The sequence below is a fragment of the Rattus norvegicus genome (genome assembly GCF_036323735.1).
Source record: "Rattus norvegicus strain BN/NHsdMcwi chromosome Y unlocalized genomic scaffold, GRCr8 chrY_unlocalized_9, whole genome shotgun sequence".
NCBI lineage: Eukaryota > Metazoa > Chordata > Mammalia > Rodentia > Muridae > Rattus > Rattus norvegicus.
This window is the reverse complement of record NW_026947412.1, coordinates 279215-299597: the sequence shown is the minus strand read 5'-3', so window position 1 is coordinate 299597 and position 20383 is coordinate 279215. Positions and strand designations below refer to the sequence as shown.

At 38.1% G+C, this 20383-nt stretch overlaps 1 long non-coding RNA gene across 1 annotated transcript in view; it reads right to left on the bottom strand.

Moving 5' to 3' along the window:
* The window catches only part of LOC134484811 (uncharacterized), a 39227-nt gene that overhangs the window by 11960 nt on the left and 6884 nt on the right, over window positions 1-20383 (bottom strand). Inside the window, exons 2-3 of the long non-coding RNA XR_010062644.1 lie at window positions 13052-13153; window positions 2086-2243 (exon numbers count right to left, since the gene is read on the bottom strand). This is a non-coding gene — a long non-coding RNA (uncharacterized LOC134484811). The remainder of the gene's footprint in view (window positions 1-2085; window positions 2244-13051; window positions 13154-20383) is intronic.

The window sequence follows — 20383 nt, the reverse complement described above, 5'->3', positions numbered from 1 at the left end:
ATTGTTTTGATGTGTTCTTGGATTTGGTTTGAAAGAAATTTACTGAGAATATTTGCAGGGATATTCATGAATAAATTGGTCTGAAATTCTCTTTTTTTGATGGGTCTTTGTTTGCTTTAGTTATAAGCATAACTATGGCATCAGAGAAAGAATTGTGTAGTGTTTCTTCTATTTCTAGTTTGTTGAATAGTTTGGAGAATATTGGTATTAGGTATTCTGTGAAGGTCTGAGAGAATTCTGTACTAAACCTTTCCAGTCCTGGGATCTTTGGTTGGGAGATATTTAATGACTGCTTCTACTACTTTATGAGTTATGGGAGTATTTAGATGGTTTATCTGATCCTGTTTCAACTTTGGTAACTTGTATCTGAATAGAAAATTATCCATTTATTCCTTACTTTCCCGTTTTTTTAAGCATAGGCTTTTATAGTAGGATCTGATAATTTTTCGAGTTTTCTCATTTTCTATGGTTATATCTCTATTTCAATTCTGATTTTGTTATTTTTAATTTGAATACTAAGGATTTACCTATTTCTGGATTTTTCAAAGAACCAGCTCCTGGTTTTGTTGATTCTTTATATAATTCCTTTTGTTTCTACTTGGTTGATTTCAGTCTGGAGTTTGATTATTTCCTGCTGTATAGTCCTCTTGGTGTATTTGGATTTGTATTGGTTCTGAGATTTCAGGTGTTCTGTCAAACTACTAGTGGATCATAGCAATTGTTTCTTTGTGGAGGCTCTCAGAGCTGTGAGTTTTCCTCTTAGAATTTCTTTTTTGTGTTCCCAAGTTATGCCTTCATTTTCATTAAATTCAAAAGTGTCTTTAATTTTTTCTTTATTTCTTCCTTGAACAAGTTCTCCTCGAGTAAATCATTCCTGAGCTACCATGTATATGTGGGTCTTTAGTTGTTCTTGTTGTTATTGAAGACCATTCTTAGTGTTTAGTGATCTCATAGGATGCAAGGGATTAATTCAGTCTTCTTGTATTTGTTGAGGCCTGTTTTGTGATGGATCATATTGTCAGTTTTGGAGAAGGTACTATGTGGGACTGAGAAGAAAGTGTCAGGAGCCATGACTGGACAAGCTAATAACTGGCAGGTGATCATCCTCAGATGAACAGCATCGGATTACTTTATAATCCACAACTGGTACACCCTTATTAAGCAAGGCTGTAATGGATTCATTTTGGGAAAGTTTCCTGCTATTAAAATGCTATTCCTGTTGTTATTATTAGACATATATAACAATAATTGAGTTATAGCACCTTTGGAGCACATCTCTGCAGGCCTATGAAGTTGTACTGTCCCGTAGTGTTAGTATACAGACAAGTAGATGAATTCTTTAGTCTTAATAACGATCCTACAATAATTCTTAAAATTATATCAATGGTTATTAAGCTCTTTTATAGTGGGACTGCTATAAGTCTCTTTCTATTAGTCAAAATTCCAGTGACAACTCTGCCAGTCTCCCAGGTGTGACCATTTAATTGTTCTGAGAGAGTAAACAGACTTAATCCTACTCAGAACACATTCCAAGAGGTTCCAAAACAGTTATCAAGAGTCAAACAAAGAGATCAAACGATTTGGTACAGGTGAAAGGACACAAGATAAGATATTGACTGGGTTTTTCAATATATAACTTCACTAACAACTATGGTTTAGGATCTTCAGTGAGCCTGTGGAGCTGACACTCGTGATGAATGTTTAGCCAGATAATTACTTCTGATGGATAATCGTGATGTCATGCCCCACCACCATGATGTCATGTCCCACACCCATGATGTCCCGCCCCCTTCCCAGTGATGTCATGCCTGAGTCCCTTGCTAGAATGGTTGCATCTATTCACCAGGTAGCATTCTGAATGCTGCCCTGGAACCACACTCCTCCAGGCTCCTACCATTTATACTCCCTCCTTCTATCCTCTCCCCTTCTTATCTGAGAGAGTGGAGGACCCCTCTGGGTTCACCCTCTCCCCTGGCACATCAAGTCTCTACTCAACTAGATTCATCATCTCCCACCAGGTCCTGAAAACGCAGCCCGGGTAGGAGAACAGGATCCACAGACAAGCGACTGGTTTAGTGACCCCACCTGAAGATCATTGTGCTCCTCTGTCTCTGTCTGCACTTCCCTCAGCCCTTCAGTGAGACTCACTGAGCTCCATTCGATATTTGGCCGTATGTCTGTGCACGTGTGTCAGTCGGCTGCTCTGTTGAGTCTTGCAGAGGACAATAATGCTACCCTCCTGTCTGCAAACATAAGAAAGGACCATTAATAATGTCAGGGTTTGCCGTTTGCCCATAGGATAAGTCTCACATCCGGCCACTTACCTTGTCGCCATTCCCTCATTTCCTCTTCCATCTCTGTACTTGTGTTTCTTATAGAGAGGTCAAATTCTGGGTCAAAATTTTGGGAGTGTGTTTGGGTTATTATCCTTCCACCTTGGGTCCTCTGTGGCTATGGAAAGTGACCATTTCAGTACCCGTATCCCCACTGCTACGAATCTCAGCTAAAGTCACCCTCATGGATGCTGGGGTAGCCTCACACATCCCAGATTGCAGGCAAATAATACAGATATCACCCACCCTGGACAGTCACTGATTTCAGTTTATTCTCCTGCCGTCTGTCCCTCTTGCCCGTCTCTCCCAAGAAATGATTCTCAAACCCCATTTCCCTTCCCATCCTCTCACCACCCAATCCTTTCCTTCCATCTGCCTACTCTCATTATTTTATTCATCTTTCTGAGTGAAATTTAAGCATTTTCTTAGGCCTTTCTTCTTGTTTAGCTTCTTTGGTTCCGTAGATCGTAGCTTGTGAATTCTGTACTTTATGGCTAATACCTTCTTTTAAGTGAATATGTACATGTTATTTTGTGTCTCAATTACCTCATTCAGAACAATACTTTCTCATTCCATCTACTTGACTACATCCTCACAATGTACTTATTTTCATAGCTGCATAGTATTCCATACTATAAATGAACCACATTTTCTGTAGCCATTCTTTGGTTGAGGGGCATCTGGGTTATTTCTATTTCCTTCTTATTATGAAGAAAGCAGTAAGGAAACTTATGGAGCACATGTCCTTGAGGTATGGCAGAGGTCTTTTCAGTTATAAGGCCAGGAGTAGTATAGCTAGGTATATATATATATATATATATATATATATATATATATATATATATATATATATATATATATATATATTGGTTTATATGCAACTTAAACAAAGTTTAACTCCATGTGTAGCTCACAAGTTAATGTGAAATGCTGAGGGCAGAATTTTTTACACTTCAGTTTGCTTATATGGTGAATCACTTTGATCGATTTTCATAGACTGAACCACTCCTGCAGCTACAGGAGGAAGCCTACTAGATGGCACTGGATGGAATATTCATGTGTCCTTGGATTTTGTTTTCTATAATTTTACCTAGTATTTTTTCCACCTATGTTCTTAAGGGAAGTTCGTCTGAAATTCTTGCTGTGTTAAGTCCTTTTGTGATTTAGGTGTCAGGGTGACTGTGCTGTCAAGGAATAAGTTTGGCAATTTTCCTCCTGTTTCTGTTTTTTGGAGTATGTTGAGAATTCTTTGAAAATCTGGTAGGACTCTGTGCTCAAACAATCTGGCCTTGTGGCTCTTTCAGTGGGGAAACTTTTAATTACTCTTTTGTCTCTTTAGGTGTTGTAGAGCTATTTACATAGTTTATCTTACCTCAGTTTACATGTGGTCAGTGTTATCCATCTACAAAATCATCCATTTCATTCAGAGCTTCAAATTGTGTAACCACCAGGTTTCTGAAGTGAGACCTAAGGATTTTGTGACTTTCATCAGTGTCCATGGATGTGGCTCCCTGATCATTTCTGATTTGGATGCTATTTCTCCTCCTAGTACATTATCTGTCTTAGGGTTTGTCTGTCTTGTTGATGTTCCCAAGGAACCAGCTATTTTTTTTTGTTGATCTTTGTATTCTTTGTTTCTGATGTACCACTTTCACCCCGAGTCTGATTATTTCTTGCTGTCTCCTCCTTTAATATATATTTGCTTCTTTTTATTTTAGAGACTTAGGGTGTGCTGGGAAGTTGCTAGTGTTGGTTCTCTCTGGTTTCTTTATGAAAGCGCCTTGTGCTGCATATGCATGTTCCTCTTAGCAATGCTTTCCTTATTTCCCTTAAGTTTGGAGAAGCTGTGCCTTCATTTTCTTTGTATTCTAGGAATGCTTTTTTTTATGTCTTCTCTGAACGGATGGCTCTTCAGTTGCGAGTTATTGAATTTCAATGAGTTTATACACTTTTTCTTATTGTTGAAGTCCAGTTTTAATCTATTGTCATCTGAGAAAATACAATGGTTAGCACAGTCATTCTGTATCCCTTGTGGCTTTTTTAGAGTGTGAGAACATGGTCAGTTTAGGATAAGGTTCCATGAGGTACTGAAAGGAGAGTGTTTACTTTTGTATTCAGGTGAATTATTATGTAGATATCAGTGAGGTCAACTTAATTGAACCCCGTGTTAGTTACATCATTTTTTTTTTAATTTCTGTCTCAATGGCCTGCCCTTGGTAAGAGTAGGACATTGATATTCCCTACTCCTCATTTGTGAGGTTCGATTTGATATTTAAGCTTCAGCAATATTGCTGCCTTTGTCTTTGGCATATAGACATCTAGAATCGAGATGGCATTTTGGTGGACTTTTCTTCTGATGCATATGAATTGTCCTTCCCCAACTCTATTGATTACTTTTGGTTGCATGTCTGATTTGCTGGATGTTAGAATATCTACGCCATTTGTTTCTTGTGTCTATTTGCTTGGAAAAGCTTTTCAAACACCTTTGTATGAGGTTGTGTCTATCTCAGTTGCTGGATTGTGTTTCTTGAGTGCAACAGAAGGATAGATCCTGTTTTTAAATCCATTGTAATAGCCTGTGTTCTTTTACTATTGAGTAGAGGCCATTAATGCTTAAAGGCATTAATGATAAGTGATATTTAGTTCATTCTATTTTGATGTTGTCGAAGCATGGTTATTTTTTTTTGATTGCATGTTTTTTGGTTTTTGTTTTTTCGATTGGGATGTTTGAGTGTGTATGTGAGTATTAGATATGTTCTGTAGGGTGCATGGCTTTTTTTGTTAACATGTTTCGTTTTTGTTTTTTGGAGGAGCTGTTAGAGTATGTGTGTGAATATGAGAACACTTCTGTAGGTTATGCTGTGCAAATATTAATTTCTAGTGGGAGGCAGGGATGGTTCAATTTCTGAAAATCCATCAATATAATGCACTACCTAATGAAAATAAAAGAAAAAAATCACATGATAATCTGATTAGATGCTGAAAAGGCTTGCAAAAATATTCGAAACCGTTTTCATGTTAAAAGGATAAGAGCGAGCAGGGATACCAGTCCTATGCAGAAACATAATAGAAGCAATGAGCTGCAAGTCGGTACCCTACATTAACCTAAATGGAGAGAAACATAAAGCAATTCCATTAAAGTCAAGGACAATGTAAGGATGCCCACTATCAGTAGAGTATTTGAAATTCTATCCATGGTAAAAGAATGGTTCAAATTTGGTTCTGACATGGAGTATGGCCAAGGCCTGAGAAGGAGAAATGGCATAGAGATTTAGAACTCCTGGGTTATGGCCCACTCTTCAGCACAGTCTCATTGGGCATTGGTGAGTCATGAACCCAACGAGGACTTCATGCAGAGTGTTGCTCGGTTATACCACTCATATCTCTCTTAATCTAAGAAGTGCATGAAAATCCTCATGGAGATTCCCACCATTCAAAAGGCAGCACCATTGGTATTGGCAATAACAGTGGTCAAGGTCATTTAGGGATTGCCTCTGGGGCAGATCAGTGCTTCCATCATTGCCTGAAGAAATGTACAATGGTCAGAGATGACCACAACCCTTAAAAAGCTTTTGGGAAAATAAAATTGTTCGTGAAGCTGGCTAAGATGTTTTCACTACTGTCTCTGATGTAAAATATATATATATATATGGAACAATTTGAAGTTCGGAAAGGCTGGGACCTTTTAAGGTCAGGGATCAAGAACAATGGTGGTACAGGTAATGGTGTGACTGTCACAGAAGCTGGACTGTTGATGACTCATTTCTGACCCAGTTTTACCCTCAGCTTCCTGATAAGATTTAATAAGGATTTCCAATCACAGACGTATATTCTGATCATTTAAAGCAGATATGACGTTTTTATACAGATGTTTAGATTTCTTTTTTTTTTTTTAAGATTCTTATGAGGGTACTTTTAATGATAAATAATACAATACTTAACCATTGCTCTAGAAATTCAAATTGCTGCCTACAGTGAAGGGAAACCAACTGAAAAAAATACTTTGTTTGTTCTTTGTTACTTTATAACAAATTGCTTACTTATGAAGTTACGTTGGCCTTGGGAGTAATTTGTTTTCTCTACGTGTATTATGTAATACGAGGTCTCATACAGTGTTGGGTACCACTTTTTTCACCATCAAGCAGGAGAAGAAAATTAGTACATGTTCACATTTGCAATTTTTAACGGCTTGAAAGATTTCACTAGGATATCAAAGCTACTTGTTGTGGTTTGCCCTGAAGTTATCTGTATTTTGATGCTAAATCCACTGGCCCAAGGATAGTTGCCTAGTCTTGTACTCAGAACTCAGGTGACTTCACAAGAACCACCTCCCATTGAATTTGTAAAGTACATGTGAGGGGCAGGAACAGGATAGAAGGAATCCTGTCATTGGAGGAGAAGGATGGATGGGCGGGAGAGATGTTTGAAAGGAGAGGAGGAGACTAGAGGAAAAGGGAGAGACAGGAAGAGGAGAGGGTGAGAAGCCATTGAAGGTGAAGTCAAGATTCTGCTCTCTGTATTTACAGGTTGGTATTAATGTTCCTAAGGGATAGATGGTAAAGTGCTTTGTTTGTTTAAGTGGGCAATTATATCTTATTAATTGGGTCAAAATTATTGTGTTGTGTGTTCTTTTACATGAGGGTTTGAGGATAGGAAAGTGTGTGGCAGCAAGAGACACTGGGCAGCCAAGGAGTGGGGATGTGTTTTCCCAAAGATATCTACCAGATATCATGGGACAATATGGTGCCAGTGCTAGCGGTGTAAAAGGCAACATTACTTTTTTCTTTTCTCTTTTTACAACAGATCATGAACCAAGGTGATGATCAAGAATCCAATAGCATTCCTTAGAGTTTACTGAAAAGTTTTATTTTCTAAGTAAGAGGACACAGGCTCTATGTTAAGGCATGTGATAACTTAAGGCCAGGAATTCAAATAATGAAAAAGCGAAGCAGCCTGTACTGACAGGCTGTAGGTCCGCTGCTCTGTGATAAGTAAGGGCAGCTCAGAGAGTTAAGAGATTAAAGCTGCTTTTTAAAGAAAGTTGTTTAGAAAGTTTTTCAGGATACTCATATTCTTTTTAAGGTGGGCTCCAAGTGAATTTTGGGATTAAATCCTAGCTACACAAGGTACTTCATTATTAAAGGTATTATTAAAAAGTGATAAAATTTGGTTTTAGAAAGAAGAGTGTAGGGACATTTCCTGAAACAGGGGGGATTTTCATAAAAGCTTCAGAACTTAGATAAGGAAAAATTAGTCACTACCACCAAGTTGAGAGTTGTGATAAATGTCTGTAACAGCAGGCAGAGTGAATGCAGACATATATTGTAGAAGTTATTAAGGTTAAAGAAAAATCTGTGGCTCCGGGTAGAGAGCTTAAGTGATGGATATATTTTGGGCTAAAGCCCTGAGTTTTAAGTTGCATATTGATTTTAGAATTGATAGAATGTTGTGGTTTGCCTTGAAATTTTCTCTGAATTTGTTAAATAAAGGCAAGAGCGTGAGATTTGGACAGAGGGAAATGTCAGGAGCAAGAGGGGGATTAGATTCAGAGAATAGGGTTAGAGAGAACAGTTGCTGACAGTTGAGCCAGTGGAACCTGAGCAGGAGGGGGAGAGGATGGAACAGTTGGGAGTGTGAAGGGAGGAGAAGGAAGCAAGGAGGAGAAGGGAATGGTTTAGAGATAGGATGGGGAACTGAGAAGTGTTAGAAGAGACAGGAGATGGAGATAGGGGAGGAGAAGGAAGCTAGGAGGAGAAGGGAACGGTTTAGGGACAGGATGGGGAACTGAGAAGAGTTAGAATTGACAGGAGATGGAGAGAGGGGAGAAGCTAGGAGTCTTTGTAAGAGAAAGAGAAACTAAAGCATGAAAGGGTTGATATATTTGGGAGAGTGAGTAAAGAAAGAGAGAGAGAGAGGAGAAGCAAGGAGTCGTTGTGGGAGAAGCTGGAGACTTGGTAAATATAAGGTGCAAGGGATAGATGGTACCGGGCTTTGTATGTTTAAGTGGGCAATTATATCTTACCAATTGGAAATAAGATTATTGTGTGGTGTGTTTTTATATGTAAGAGTCTCACTGTAAGAAAGTGTGTGGCTGGGCTGTGTTTCTGCCAAGATATCCAGCAGATATCTGGGGCACTGAGGTGTGGAACCCAAGCAGGGTAAACCAACCAGAGAAAAACATTTACTGTTTCATTTTTATTTTTTATTTTTTATTTTTATTAATTTTTACAACAACAATAGAAGGTGCTTAAGTTTGTTTTAAGGAGAGTAAAGAGACTACCTGAATCACGTGGTGATTTTCATCTGTGGTTTGAAACTTAGGGAAAAATTGGTCTTATTTTGCAGTTTGTGTCTGACATTGATATCTGGGAGATAGAATTGTTTCTAGTTGAAACTTCATCATCTCAGTCTTTTCACTAGTAATAATCTGAGTTCCATTCCTTGACAGTGACCTTTTAGATTTCTGAATCAGTAGGTGTGATTAGGTGGCAGATTTCTTTACTTTAATTTCTTTTATTTTTTTAGCAAATTTTATTCCTTTTTTCAATTGGATAATTCTATATTTACAATTCAAATGTTATTTCCTCCCCAATTTCCGGCCCATAAGATCCCTAAACTGTCCCTCTCCCCATTTCTACAATGTCCCTTACTGCTTCTTGACATTCCCTTGAACTGGGAGTCAAACCCAGGGAGGATGAAGGGCTTCTCCTGTTGATGCACAAAAAAGCCATCCTTTGCTACATATCCAGTTGGAGCCATAGGTCTGTCCATTTAGACTTTGAATATTGGTTTAGACCCAGAAAGCTCTGGTTCATTGGCATTGTTGTTCTTATGGGGTTGAAAACCACTTCAGCTCCTTTAATTCTTTCTCAAAATATACCAACAAGAGGTCTGTTTTCAGTTCACTGGTTTGCCACTTGCATTCACTTCTCTGCTTGACAGGTTCTTCCTGTGTCTCTCAGGGAAGATCTATATCAGCTTCCTTGCAGAATGCATTGCTTAGCTTTATCAACATTATCTAGTTTTCGTGGCTAGTAAACATACATTTGTTGGCTCGTACAGCTGGTTAGGTGCAATTTTAAAATGGATTCTGCACAACTAGGTCAAGATTTTATAATCCACAAATGAATATGACCAATAGACTCCCTCCTTTTCATATAAACATATTGGTATTGAGGTTTTAGTGGACCTAAAGCCATTCCTCTCACAGCCGATCCTTCTGAATATTGTTTGGCCTGTAGAAATAATCATGGTAGAACATCCATAACCCTCAAGTCTGGGACTGGGAACACAGGAAGGTAGATATGTGAGAACTGATATCTAATGGGACTAGAGAACTGCATTCTATACTCCATGGTGTTTTTTGCATTACTGATTTCTGGTAATTTTTGGATAAAATAAGGTTTAGGGAGTTTATTCTTTGAAGTAGGAACATAATATTTAAATTATTATACTCTATAGCTGAGTCCCCTTTGTTGAAAAAATCATTTAAAAAATTGGAATTGGAAAACAGAAGTTTTGAGTACACATTCAGGAATATATTTATAAAGTCCCCTATCAAGGAATGTAAAATAAGAAAATGTAATGTGAAATTCATTCAATTAAGGTCTGTAGAAAAAATATTGGCTTGTGGAAAACATAGAAAACCTAGGAAATTGAATTGTATGTCAGAGGAATGGAATTGGGAATAAAATGATTGTCCAGAAGAATCTATTTCACCCCATGTTCCTAGATCTTTTCTCTGCATGCCCAGTGCCTGACCTTCTACATTTACAGCATGTATACACTAATGAAGCAAGAAGTAGTTTCTAACTTTAGGGCGATGTAGTATGTAAAGGTGTCCATTGTATAACCAATTCTATATGGGTGATCCCCTTCCCATCCTCCCCCCATTACCTCCAGCCCCCCAACAATCACGTTCACTGGGGATTCAGTCTTAGAAGGACAAAGGGCTTCCCCTTCCACTGGTGCTCTTACTAGGATATTCATAGATGCCTATGAGGTCACAGTCCAGGGTCAGTCCATGTATAGTCTTTGGGTAGTGGCTTACTCCCTGGAAGCTCTGGTTGGTTGGTATTGTTGTTCATATGGGGTCTCGAGCCCCTTTAAGGTCATCCAGTCCTTTTTTTGATTCTTACAACGCAGTTCCCTTTCTCAGATCATTGGTTTGCTGCTGGCATTCACCTATGTATTTGCTGTATTCTGACTGTGACTCTCAGGAGAGATTTACATGTGGTAACTGTCAGTCTGAATTTCTTTGCTTCATCGATCTTTTCTAATTGGGTGACTGTATATGTATAGGCCCCATGTGGGGCAGGCTCTGAATGGGTGTTCCTTCTGCCACTCATTTGATCTTTGCCTTCCTATTCCATGCCAAGTGTATTCTGGTTCCACTTTTAAAGAAGGAGTGAAGCATTCGCATTTTGATCATCCGTCTTGAGTATCACGTGTTCTGTGCATCTAGGATATTTCATGCATTTGGGTTAATAGACACTTATCAATGAGTGCATACCATGTGTGTTTTTCTGTGATTGGGTTACGTCACTCAGGATATTTTGCAGTTCGATCAATTTGCCTATGAATTTCATGAAGGCATTGTTTTTGATAGCTGTGTAATATTCCATTGTGTAGATGTACCACATTTTCTGTATCCATTCCTCTGTTAAAGGGCATCTGGGTTCTTTCGATCTTCTGGAAAGTATAAATAAGGCTGCTATGAAAATAGTAGAACACGTGTCTTTTTATATGTTTGGGCATCTTTTGAGTATATCCCCAAGAGAGGTATAGCTGGATCCTCAGGTAGTTCAATGTCCAATTTTCTGAGGAACCTCCAGACTGATTTCCAGAAGGGTTGTACAAGTCTGCAATCCCACCAACAATGGAGGAGTGTTCTTCTTTCTCCACATCCTTGCCAGCAATTGCTGTCCCCTGAGATTTTGATCTTAGCCATTCTCACTGGTGTGAGGTGAAATCTCAGGGTTGCTTTGATTTTTATTTCCCTTATGACTAAAGATGTTGAACATTTCTTTAGGTGTTTCTCTGCCATTCCATGTTCATCAGCTGTGAATTCTTTGTTTAGCTCTGAACCCCATTTTTTAATAGGGTTATTTGACTCCCTGTGGCTGTCTAACTTCTTGAGTTTGGAGATTATATATATATATATATATATATATATATATATATATATATATATATATATATGCCCTCTATCTGTTGTAGGATCGGTAAAGATCTTTTCCCAATATGTTGGTTGCTGTTTTTTCCTAACCACAGTATCCTTTGCCTTCAAAAGCTTTTCAGTTTTATGAGATCCCATTTGTTGATTCTTGATCTTAGATCATAGGCCATGGTTTCTTCAGGAATTTTTCTCCAGTGCCCTTGTTTTCCACACAGCATGCACTTCTTAGCATCATCAATCTTATCTAATTTTGGTGTCTGAAATATATATAGAAAATGTATGCACACACACACACACACACACACACACACACACACACACACATTTTGCTGCCTCCTACAGCTAGGATGTTGGGTGGAATTTTAACATGTTTTCTGGGAAACTAGGTCATGAATGTAGAATCACCAAATGACAATGTCAAATAGACTCCCTCCTGTTCTTATGAAACTATTGAAGTTGAGGTTTATCTTGACCTCAAGTGATTTTTCTCCCTGCCCATCCTCCTGAATCTTATGTTTTACCAGAAGAAAGAATCGGGGTAATTTATTTAAAACCCTCAAGTCTGTCCCTGTGAACTCAGGAATTCAGATATTAGAGTACTGATATCTGATGGGACTACAAGAAACATAATCTGTACTTCACTTTGTCCTTTGCTTTACTGATGTCTGGTAATATTGGGATAAAATTATGATTTGGGAGTTTATCATTTGAATTAGGTACACTATATTTAAAGTCTTAGATTTACTCTATAGCTCGACCCTCTTTGTTGCCAAAATCAGTGCAAAAAATGAATTGAAAAATACAGTTTTTGAGTACACAAATATATATATATATATACAAAGGAATATATACAAAGTCTCCAATAAAAGAAGTACAATAAGAAAGTGTAATACAATATTCAGTCAAAATACTGTAGGGCAAATTCTGTCCTTTAGGAAACAGAGAAAACCTAGGAAATTGCACTGTATGTCACAGGAATTGAACTGGGAATAAAATTATTATCCAGAAGTATCTCCTCTACTCTGTGTGTCTAGATCATTCTACCCCTGCCAAGACCCTGACTAACTTTGTCCATTCAGAACATGTAAACAGTAATGAAGCAAAGGGAAGTCTCTAGCTTTAGAGAGACAGAGTACATAAAGGATTCCCCTGTGTTACAGGGCACATACCTGGAAACGGCACTCTCGAAACTGCTCAATGTAAAGAAAGCTGTTTAGAGGTAGGCCATGGAAATTCTCAGTTACATCATCATTAGGCCCTCCATGAAAAAATCTCTTGTATCTTGGAGATCCCTAGTTTCTCCTGTGATATCATGTTGTCATGTCTGCAATGCCTCTCGTATATTCCTTCAGTACCTATAGGTTTTACTAATTGGCCTCTATTTCAGAGGACACATCAATTTGGGAGTAAGAATAAAGAGGATGAAAAGCTCAGAGATGGGGAGAATGAAGATGGACTTCTGTCTTGGTATAAAAAAAAGGAAGAAATATGTCCACCCAGAGAAATCTCACTGAGTCCTTGGTAGGAGTTGAGTAGTTACCTTGAAGAGATAGAATTGATCTGAGCCTTCCACACATGGGATCAGGAGCTCGGAGCTCGGAGCGTGTCAGAAGCATCTGGACTTCCCTGCTTCAAGTGGTTCCTGTTAGTCAGAGAGTTTATATCATTAATATCTTTATCCCAAAAACCAGGCGTTGCGAAGGGCACTGTTCTTTTCCTTAGAGCTGATGGCTTTTATTTTTTTTTTTGCCCAGAAGAAAAAGGTCCTAAGGAAGAAGTGAAAGACAAGTATTGTCTCTTCAGCTCACAGTAAACTCCTCGATTATTTGGATACCTATAGTGCAGTTTGTCTCTGTTACTGGTATTTGGGAGAGAGACATGTTTATAGTTCATCATATCATTTTTCCACTAATATTACTCTGTCTCCCATTGCCTGGTTGTGACCCTTCAGATTTCTCAGTCAATATGTATGATTAGATGGCAGTTTTCATATCTTTAACATATTTAATTCTTTTTATTTTTTAGCAATTTTTTTGCTTTTTAATTTGATTTTTCCATATTTACATTTCAAATATTTTTGCCTTTCCCAGTTTCCTGTCCATAAGATCCCTCCCCGTCCCCCCACACTTCTTATATAATTTCCCTTTATGCCCTTTGACATTCCCTTGAATTGGTAATAAAACCTAGTTTAGACCAAGGGCATCTCCTCTATTGGTGCCCAGCAAGGACATTCTCTGCTACATATGAAGTTGGAGCCATAGGTCTATCCATGTATTATATTTGAATATTCATATAGTACAAGAAAACTCCGGTTCGTTGGCATTGTCTTTTTTATTGGACTGAAAGCTCCTTCAGCTCGTGTAATCCTTCCTCAAAAATCTACCAACAAGAGATGTGCTTTCAGTTCACTTTTTTGTTACTACCATTCACTTTTGTATTTGACATGTTCTAGCTGTGTCTCTCAGGAAAGACCTATATCCATATCTTCTGATCATGCAATTCTAAGTTTCATCAATCTTATTTAGTTTTGGTGGCTGATACACACACACACACACACACACACACACACACACACATATATATATATATACATATACATATATATATATATATATATATCTGTATATCTATATCTATATCTACATCTACACCTGCATCTCCATCTACATCTCTCTCTCTCTCTCTCTCTAGAGAGAGAGAGAGATAGAGAGAGAAAGAGAGAGAGAGAGAGAGAGAGAGAGAGAGAGAGAGAGAGAGATTAGATGGAATTTTAACATGGATTCTGGGGAATAATGTCAAGAAAGTAGAATCTAAAAAGGACAGTGCAAAATAGATTCTCTCTTGTTCTTATGAACCTAATGAAACTGAGGACCTCAAGCCATTCCTCACCCTGCCAAACCTCGTGAATCTTATGTTTGGCCTGAAGAAAGAATCATAGTCAAGCATCCACAACACTCTAGTCTTGCCACGGGAACACAGTAAGGTAGATAATGCAGAACTGGTATCAAATGGGACTAGAGAACCGAATTCTACAGTCCATGTTGTTTTTTGCTTTACTGATGTCTGGTAATTTTGGGATAAAATTAGGATTTGTGAGTTTATCATTTCAAGTAGGTACACAATATGTACACTGTTATACTCATTCTAGAGCTGGGCCACATTTGTTTACAAAATCATTGCAGAAAAAGGAATTGGAATACGGAATTTTTGAGTACACATTCAGAAATATTTATAAAGTCCCATATCGAGGAATGTACAGTAAGAAAGTGAAACACAATATTAATTCAATCGAAGGTCCGTAGTGAAAATACTGGCCTTTGGGAAGCAGAGAAGAGAAACAAAATTGAACTGTATTTCACGAAATGTACCTGGGAATAACATTAATATCCAAAAGAATCCCATCCATTCTATGTTAAAAGACCTTTACTACCCATTCCAAGCCCTTGACTAACTTTTTCTGTTCAGAGCATGTAATCTCATATAAAGCAAAGTGAAATCTATAGTTTTACAGAGATGGAGAATATAAAGGTTTCCACTGTGTCACAGGAGACATATCAGGAAAGGACACCCTCAAATATGGTCAATGTAAGGAAAGCTGTTCAGCAGGTAGGCCATGGCAGTTCTCAGTGATATCATCATTAGGCCTTGCCTGAAAAATCTCTTGTAACCTGGAGAGATTTTTCTTCTGTGATGTCACAATTGTTGTCATGACTTCATCTGCATCTCAGGTATTCCTTCAGTACCTCTAGGGTTCAGTAATAGGCATCTAATTCAGAATAAACATCCATTTGGGAGTAAGAACAAAGAGGATGAAAAGATCAGAAATGGGTAGAAGAAAACTGCCATTCTGTCTTTGTCTAAAAAAGGTAAGTAATATGTGTGCTTGGGAAAACTCAGTGCCTCCTTGGTAGGGGTTGACTGGTATTGCTGAACAGATAGCCTTGATCTGAGCCTTCCACATATGCAAATCAGGAGCTGGGACCCTCTCAGAAGCATCTGGACTTCTCTGTTCTTATGGTTCCTGTAAATCAGAGAGTTTATATAATCAATTTCTTCATTCCAAAACTAGTTGTTGGGAAGGGCACAGTTGTTCTCCTCAGAGCTCATGGCTTTTACTCTTTCTGCCCTGAAGAAAAAGGTACAAAGAAACAAAGAAAAGACAAGTATTGTGTCCTCAACTCAGTGTAAATGCCTCCAAGCTTTGTATACCTGTAGTGCAATTTGTGTCTGACACTGATATCTGGAAGGGATCTAGTTGAGACTTCATCATCTCAGTCTTTCCATTAGTATTACACTGAATACCATTTCCAGACAGTGACTGTTTGGATTTCTCTGTCAATAGGTTTGATTATCTGGCAGGTTTCTTTTCTTTCTTTCAATTTTTTTTATTTTTAATACAATTTTATTGCTTTTTTATTTGGATATTTCTACATTTGCATTTCAAATGTTATTTCCTTTCCCAGTTTCTTTTCCACAATTGCCATATCTAAATCCGCTAACCTTCTTATATAACCCACCTTACTGCCCGCTGACTTTGCCTTGAACTTGGAGTCAAACCCAGGCAGTACCAAGGACTTCTCCTTCCATTGGACTTCTCCTTCCATTGGACTTCTCCTTCCATTGGTGACCAACAACGCTATCCTTTGCCACTTATGCCGTTGGAGCCATAGTTCTATCCATGTATAGTCTTTGAATATTGGTTTAGTACCAGAAATCTCTGGTTCATTATGATTGTTGTTCTTATAGGGTTGAAAGCACCTTTAGCTCTTTTAATCCTTTCTCAAACTCTACCAAAAAGATGTCCGTTTTCAGTTCACTGGCAGCATAGACTACTTAGCTTCATCAATCTTATCTACATTTGGTTGCTGAGTGTGTGTGTGTGTGTCTGTGTGTGTGTGTGTGTGTGTGTGTGTGTGTGTGTGTGTAGAGCTGAACAATGAATTCTCAACTGAGGAATATCAACATCCTTAGCCACTAGGTAAATGGAAATAAAAAAAAATCCTGAGGTTCCACAGCACACCAATCAGAATGGCTAAGATTTATTTGGTGCCTCATACAGCTAGGGTGTTTTGTTGATTTTTAACAAGGATACTGTGAAACTAGGTCAAGAATTTAGAATCCACAAATGACTAAGCCAAAGAGACTCCATCCTATTCTTATGAACCTATTGAAGTAGAAGATTCACTGGACCTCAAGCCCCTCATCCCTCAGCCCATGACATGAACCTTATGTTTGGACTTCAGAAAGAATCATGGTAAAACATCCAAAACCCTCAAGTCTGGCCCTTGAAACACAGGAAGATAGATATTAGAGAACTGCTATCTAATGCGACTACAGAAATGTATCATATAGTCTATGCTGTCCTTTGTTTTACTAATATCTGGTAATTTTTGGATAAAATAAGGATTTGGGAGTTTATCATTTAAGTAAATACAAGATATTTAGAACTATAGAGCTGGGCCCCCTTTGTTTCAAAATCATAGCAAAAAATGGAATAGGATAATAGAACATTTGAGTACACATTCAGCAATATATATATGTGTGTATATATATATATGTATATATATATATATATATATATACATACATATATATATTCCACTATCAAGAAATGTACAAAAAAATTTAATAAAATATTCACTAAACAAAAGGTCTGTAGGGAAAATACTGGCCTTTAGAAAAGAGAGATATCTGAGGAAATTGTACTATAAGCCAGAGGAATGGAACTAGGGATAAAATTATTATCCAGTAGAATCTCCTGCACTCCATATTCTTAGATCTTTGGGACACATGCCAAGGCCCTGACTAACTTTCTCCATAAGAGCATGTAACCACGAGTGATGCAGAGAGAATTCTGTAGCTTTAGAGAGATGGAGTACGTAAAGGTTTCCACTGTGCCAAAGGAGACAGACCTAGAAAGGACACCCTTGAATCTGGTCAATGTAAGGAAAGCTGTTCAGTAGGTAGGCCCTGCCAGTTATCAGTGACATAATAAATAGGCACTACCTGAAAAATCTGTTGTAACTGGAGAGCCCTAAGTTCTTCTGTGATGTAACAAGTATTGTCCTGACAGGAACTGCCTCTCAGATATTCCTTCAGTACCTCTCTGGTTTACTAATAGGCCACTTATTCAGAGTAAACAGCCATTTGGGAGGGAGTACAAACAGGATGAAGAGATCAGAGAAGAGAGGAAGGAAGCTTGCCTTCTGTCTTAGTATTAAAAAAATGAAGAAATAAGTGGTACTGGGAAAGTTCAGAGAGCCCTTGGTAGGGGTTGAGTGGTATCACTGAAGAGATAGACTTGATCTGAGCCTTACTCATATGGGAATCAAGAGCTGGAAGCTTCACTGAAGCATCTGGACTTCCCTGTTCTAATGGTTCCTGGATGTCAGAGGATTTATCTCATTCATTTCTTTATTGCAAAGCCAAGAGTTTGAGAGGGCACAGTTGTTTCTCTGAGAGCTATGGCCTTTATTATTTTTGTCCTAAGAAAAAGGTCCTAAAGAAGAAGGATGGACAAGTATTATGTCCACAGCTCAGAGGAAACTCCTCCAAGATTTGGATACCTATAGTGCAGTTTGTGTCTGACATTGATATCTGGGAGAAAGAAGTTCTTCTAATTGAGACTTCCATCATCTTTGTCTTTCCACTAGTATTACTCTGAATACCACTATAGATTTCTGAGTGAATAACTGTGATTAGTTGGCAGTTTTCTTTATTTTTATATCTTTCTTTCTTATTTTTTATAAAATTTTAGTGTTTTTAAAGTGGATGAGTCTATATTTACATTTAAAATATTATTTCCTTTCTTAGTTTCCTGCCCATAAGATCACTACCTGTTCACAATCCTTTCTTATCTAACCATACTTCTACCCCTTGACATTTCCTTGAACTGGGTGACAAACCAACATAAGACCAAGGACTTCTCCTTCCATTGGTGCCAGCAAAGCCATCCTCTGCCAAATATACATTTGGAGCCATAGGTCTGTCCGTGTTCATTCTTTAAATATTGGTCTATTACCAGAAAGCTCTGTTTCATTGACATTGTTTTTCTTTTGGGGTTAACAGCACCTTCAACTCTTGTAATCCTTTCTCAAAACCTACCAACAAGAGGTCCGTTTTCCGTTCACTGGTTTGCCACTAACATTCACTTCTGTATTTGACATGCTCCAGCTCTCTCTCAGGCAAGACCTATATCCAGTTCCTGGTAGAATGCACTTAGCTTCCTAAATCTTATCTAGTTTTGGTGGCTGATCAAACTTTTGGTGGATCCTACTGTATGAAGTTAGGGGGAATTTTATCATAGATTCAATGCAACTGGGTCAAGAATGTAGAATCCACAAATGGAATTGGCAAATAGATTCCCTCCTGTTCTTATGAAACTATTGAAGTTGAGGTTTCCCTGGTCCTGAAGCCATTCTTATCACTTCCCATCCTTCTCTATCTTATGTTTGGCCTCAAGAAAGAATCATGGTAAAACATCCAAAAACCTCAAATCTAACCCTGAGACACTGGAAAAGAGATATTGAAGAACCGAGATCAAACGGGACCTGAGATCCAAATTCTATACTCCATGTGGTCCTATGGTTTACTGATATCTGGAAATTTTTGGATGAAATAGGAATTTGGAGATTGCCATTTGAAGTAGGTACACCCTATTTACACTGTTATAATCACTCTATAGCTGGGCGCCTTTGTTGCTAAAGTCATTGCAGAAAATGGAAGTGGAAAAGCAAATTTTTGAGTACAAATTCAGGAATATATATAAAGTCACCTATCAAGGAATATTCAATAAAAATTGAAATACACATGCATTCAATTAAAGGTCTGTAGGGAAAATACTGGCCTTTGGGAAACAGAGAAAATGAAGAAAACTGAACTGTGTGTCACAGGAATGAACCTGAAAAAGAAAATATTATCTAGAAGAATCTTCTAAACTCAAATTCCTAAATCTTATCGACTCGTGCCAAGACCCTGACTACCTTTGTCCATTCAGAGCATTTAACCACTAATGAAGCAAAGAGAAGTCACTAGCTTTAGAGAGATGGAGTACGCAAACATTTCCACTGTGTAATAGGAGATATATGTGGAAAGAGCACCCTCAAATCTGGTCAATTTAAGGAAAGCTCTTTAGCAGATAGGCCATGGCAGGTCTTAGAGACATCATAGTTAGTTCATTCATGAAAAATCTCTTGTATCCTGGAGAGCATTAGCTTCTTCTGTGATGTCACATGAGTTGTCGTGACTGCAACTGTCTCTCAGATATTCCTTCAGTAACTCTAGGTTTTACTAATTGGCCTCTAAATTAAGAGCAAATTGGGGAGTGATAACAAAGAGGATGAAGAGATCAGAAATAGGGAGAAAGAAGCTGGTCCTCTGTCTTGGTACAAAATACAAGGAACAAATATATGGTCCTACGGAAAGCTCAGTGAGACATATATAGGGGTTGAGTGCTATGGGTGAAGAGATAGCCTTGATCTGAGCCTCCCACATGAGGGAATCAGGAGCTGGGAGACCCTCATTAGAATCTGGACTTCCCTGTTCTTATGGTTCCTGGAGAGTTTATATCCTTCATTTCTTACTTCCAAAAGCCAAGTGTTGTGAAGGGCACAGTTATTTTCCTAAGAGCTCATGGCCTTTACTCAATTTGTCAAGAAGAGAAGGTCATAAGGAAGAAGTGAAAAACAAGTATTGTGTCCCTAGGTCTGAGTAAACTCCTCCATGCTTTGGATATCTATAGTGCAGTTTCTGTCTGACACTGATATTTGGAAGAAAGAAGTGCTACTAGTTGAGATTTCATCATCCCAGACTTTCCACGAGTACTACTCTGACTACTTCACTATTTAATTACTTCACTATTTTACTTTACTAT